This window comes from Penaeus japonicus, unplaced genomic scaffold (genome assembly GCF_977035675.1).
Source record: "Penaeus japonicus unplaced genomic scaffold, GWHDUDI00000001_assembly GWHDUDI00000037, whole genome shotgun sequence".
Classification (NCBI taxonomy): domain Eukaryota; kingdom Metazoa; phylum Arthropoda; class Malacostraca; order Decapoda; family Penaeidae; genus Penaeus; species Penaeus japonicus.
Genome location: NW_028234439.1, coordinates 10638835 through 10643834, shown reverse-complemented (window position 1 = coordinate 10643834; position 5000 = coordinate 10638835). Strand labels below are relative to the sequence as shown.

The 5000-nt window shown below is 33.4% G+C and overlaps 2 protein-coding genes across 3 annotated transcripts in view; both read left to right on the top strand.

Annotated features, from left to right (window-relative positions):
• LOC122244520 (uncharacterized) overlaps positions 1-738 on the top strand; it is a 5713-nt gene extending 4975 nt beyond the window's left edge. Inside the window, exon 4 of the mRNA XM_086532070.1 lies at positions 1-738. This exon is cut by the window's left edge and continues 1936 nt beyond it. The gene's annotated coding sequence lies outside the window, so the exon portion shown is untranslated.
• Positions 739-2935: 2197 nt separating this feature from the next.
• LOC122261112 (uncharacterized) overlaps positions 2936-5000 on the top strand; it is a 5999-nt gene continuing 3934 nt past the window's right edge. The window contains exon 1 of one of the 2 annotated variants that reach the window (XM_086532666.1): positions 2936-3041. The gene's annotated coding sequence lies outside the window, so the exon portion shown is untranslated. Of the gene's footprint in view, positions 3042-3064; positions 3115-5000 lie in introns of those variants that run through there. The other variant, XM_086532667.1, reaches the window with a different exon arrangement.

Sequence of the window (5000 nt, the reverse complement as noted above, 5' to 3'; positions counted from 1 at the left end):
CAACCGCTCCACTTCTACTGGCTAAAGTGCGTGACCTCGTTCCATTACTGGGTCACTGTACAAAAAGTGTACATGTCCCTCTTCCCTCACATACATTTAGGACCGACCCTAGGAGGTGCGGGGCTCGATTGGGAACAATTTTGGTGGGCCCAGGTTCCCAGCCAACTTGTAGCAAGGCCTGTAAAACCATAGACGTGTAAAAAAAAGTTCTAATATAAACCTTTTATTTATATGGTAGAATGAAGAGCAATCAAAATGAATGGTTAAAAATGCATGTGAGTTAGTAGATTGCATTCTAGCGGGGGCCCCTCAGGCGTGGGCCCCACTTGGGAGCTATTGGTCTAATTGGCTTAATGCGACATGCATTGTTTTTACTATTGATCGCATTCCATAAATTCTCCAATAAGGAAATATTAAATTCAGTATGCTAGGATTTGAGATAACAAAACATATATGTATCTACGCGATCCATACCTTTATCAAAAAGTAAGGAGAAATTGTTACTTGAAGTGTCTTCATTAGCATAGCCTACTAGTTCCTTTTTGTTTTATTCTGCTCTGTTTATTGCATTCATTTGATTACAGAAAAAGAGAAATTTAATACCTAGTCTGTGAGAAGAGTGTGAAGACTGAGAAGTCATATTTCTTAAATTCTGTTTCTGCGTCGCAGAGAGTAGTATTTACCTCTCCTGGCGTTGCCCACCTGATAAAAAGCTCTTCAATAAATCATCCGAAGTTTCAGGAATTTAAAAAACAACCCATCGCTTTAGAGATACGTTCAAATGAGAAGAATGGAAACTTAAAAAATAAAAAATAAAGTGAGTCATACTGAAAAAAAGAGATTTCTTTAAAATGATCCTGGGAAGAAACTGGAGATTTCATTGCCTCAATCAATTCTCATTTTGATTTACAAACTCACGATCACCTTATGACGCCAAAGCTTACAGGAGTGATATCAAGACAATCAGAACAATGTGTATCACAAATTGGAACAAATAGCCATGCCACTGAGATAAATGAAAAAAAAAATCAACCAGTTCTTCGCAGTCTTTGTCAAAATTATGCAACATGGTTATAGAGTATTTCATTTACTGGCAAATAGAAGAATATAGTATATCATATGGTGCATGTGTTCACATGCATCAGACAGATCCAGTGTCAGATAAGCAGAGATAGAGCATACAATTTGATTGTTTTATTGAAAATCAAATTGTCCTAATAGGTGACAAGCATATCAGAAGGGAATTGTGATGATTTGATTTAATCAGAAAATTACATTACTAAAATGAAAATAAAAAAACTCAGCAATAGACAAATTTCAAATATTTAAAATCGTCGTCTTGAAAAGGGACGAAACAAAATATATAAATCAAGCATGGCGAGGTCTAAACAGGTGGATCTCGCAATCCAGTACACACTCATTTGGTTAAACGACCAGTTCATGAAATCTGTCAGAAAGTTCGTTTCAAGGAGGGCGAATATGACCAAGCATCCAGGTTTAAAAAATCATATACCCCGATATTGTAATTCCTTCAAGTACTTTTAAGGAGTTTTCCATTTGTTTTTAAGAAATTTATGAACTAGAAAAAACTGATAAACTCTTTTATGGGACATTAGTAATACAGTCAATCCTATTTTATGTTGTTTAATTTAAACTATCTTATCAATCCCCATAAATCAAGAAATGCTCAAATAACAATTACAATAACTAAAATATAAAGAGGGAAACAGAAAAAGGATATCTTTGTAGCTTTCTTATACATGTTTCGTATTGTTGTTATTGTCATTATCCTCGTTATCATTACTATCATTATCATCATCACTCTCATTATCCTCATTATCATCATCATAATTATTATAAATAACAATATGAACAAAGTATGTAATCTTCAGTTGATTCAGACTTAATCAGTATCTCGATTATCTATCTATCTATCTATCTATCTATCTATCTATATATATATATATATATATATATATATATATATATATATCACTGCTGAGTGGCTGCAAATACGGTAATTGATACTCGATATACCTTAGGGATTGCAAGAACAATGTAAGCACAATCATCAAATGAATGAAATAAGACCAAATGGGTTCCTTAAGAAAGTATAATGAAAGTCACTGAATAGCCTATGAAATGTGAAATATGCAAGTACTGCCACCATACAGGTAAACGGATTTTGACTTATGCTGACACAAATTCGCACACAATGGAATAGAGGAAAATACAAGAGATGTAGAAGCTGATGCCCTTTAATTCTCTATAGAAAATGTGAAAAGAAACAACTGCCGCCATTCAAGTAAACGGATTTTGACATTTGCCGGTGCAAAATCTCACACAATAAAGTCACTTTGTACAAAATCTGAAAGGACACCATGGAATTGAGGAAAATATAAGAAATGTAGAAGTTGATGGCGAAAGGGCTATTTCTTACGTAGATTATTATTATTATTATTATTATTATTATTATTATATATATATATATATGTATATATATATATATATATATATATACTATATATAATATATATATATATATATATATATATATATATATATATATATATATATGTATGTATATATCTATATATGTATATATATATATATATATATATATATATATATATATATATATATATATATATATATATATGTATGTATATATAAATATATATATATATATATATATATATATATATATATATATATATATATATATATATATACTGTCCTATATTTATTGGAACATGAAAGAACAATGTGTATCTATACTTTATGGTCCTGATGTGTGATTATGTGCGTGTAATATGAATAACACTGTGGATGAATGTAATGTTCATGTCCCTGCATATGTGTAAGGTTTATGAGTTTTATTTTGTACATTATTGTGAGTTTGTATTTGTATAGGAGAGTGAGTGCGAGAAAACTTTACGTTTGTCGTCATGGCTGGAGCTTTTTCGTGCAGAATGAGAAACGTTTGCGTTTGTTATCCTCCAGATTTGTTGACACAGATCAGGTGATCGTATATGAAACAGGTGAGACGTGTTACCAGTTTGTGCTACTCACATAGTTTGATTTTCGTGTTTTTTATGTTTAAGAGAAGCGACAGTAAGTACTTAATTAAGTACTTAAGCAAATAATAACGATTCACTGATTCAGTAACAAATTAAACATATATTACTATTTAGAAACCTTATGATATGTTTATTTAGTGTATCGCCATTAATTGCAAATACTATTTGAGTGTCAGTTTCTAAATACTTATCAAACTGATCAACTGATCTTCAAATCACAGAAAAAGCTTCAATAACTCAATAACTAATTTTTTTGTATATATTTTCAAGACAAGGCAACAATCGAGGTTGCATTGCATGCAGGAGGGCATGAATATCTTCAGCATAAACTGGATTTCTTGCTTAACAGATTAATGAGGGGGCTAATTTACCTGTGCTGTCTATCTCCTTGGGTGTGTTCACAAGTTGCGGATATTGCTTTCAGGGTTTTTTTGTATGCTGAGGCAGGGGCACATTGCTACCACAAACTGCAGTATATCACAAAACCTCTCTTCATCACTAGCAGTCAGTCTTTTATTTACTAATTTTTATGGTTTTGTCACAATCAGAGATATATAGATATATTAGTTATTTGGTTAGGTATATCAGAGTTCTAATAGACTAAAAATGTTTATGGGAGTCCAATTTAGCTCTGTCTGGCACACTCCGTGTAAATGAATGATTATGATATAATGGGAGGATAGAAATAGAGTTTATGGCAATTTCATGATTTTATTTATATCACAAAAATAAAGATATACATACTCTGATGCTACCATAGTAAGAGGAAAAAGGCCCTAGCTAATAATTCTGCCAGTTGCAATACCTTAGGAAGCACACAAACTGGCAGACTGCAACAGCTCAGGTGTCACACACTCTTTCCTTTTACATCTTACACAACCACCATGGTTGGTTGTGTAAGATGTAACTGTATTCAATGTGTTTATGAGATCTTGTGCTCTATAAGCCAGTACAGGCAATGCTGTCTGCCACTCCTATGCTAAAAAGAAAGAGGCTGTGTGTGACACAGAACAAATACCTTGGCATTCACCTCTCACATAACATGTCCTTCAACACTCACATTGATTATATCACCAACAAAGCTAACAGAACACTTGGGTTATCCTCCAGATTGTGGAGAGACCTACACAAATACTGCACACCGGACATCAAACACTTAGCATATAATTTACTTGTAAAACCAACACTAGAGTACTGTGCTGCAGTGTGGGACCCTTACACGAAACACAACTTTGAGAAGCTCGAGCAGGTCAATACTAGGGCTACTAGGTTCATCACACTCAATTTTACACGAACACCTGGCATTACATCTAATATAAAGAAACAAATAAACATGGATCTGCTCCAGACATGCAGACAGGCACACAGACTAACAATCATGTATAAAATCACAAACAACCTTATAGACTTACGCAAACAGTAATATCTCCAAACAGCACACACACATGCAACACCAGAAACTCACATCATTTTAAATAACTTACATACCACACTAACACTCACACCTACAAGCACTCCTTCTTTCTACGTACTATTCGTGATTGGAACAGTTTGCCCCCCAAAATTGTTAATATTAATAATTTTAACACATTCACAAAGGAATTAAATAAGCACTTGTCTCTCAGCACCCCTTGATAAACCTTTCCTCCCATCAACCAAATCAACTATATGCGTGATATGCGCCAAAAATAGGCGCCCTACGCATTATAGATTCAGATTCAGAGCAAACTGAAAGGTAGAGAGGAGCTGCGGCAAAAGAGCGAGCCTTTGTAAAGCATGGCATCTCCAGGGTTAAAGTATGAACAATTTATGCCTAGATTGTGACTCCTTTTCTACATACATTTTTTTATCAGTTATGTCTCACAGTTTCCCATGTACCTTAAGCTGTACTAAATACATGCACACACATATGTATAATTT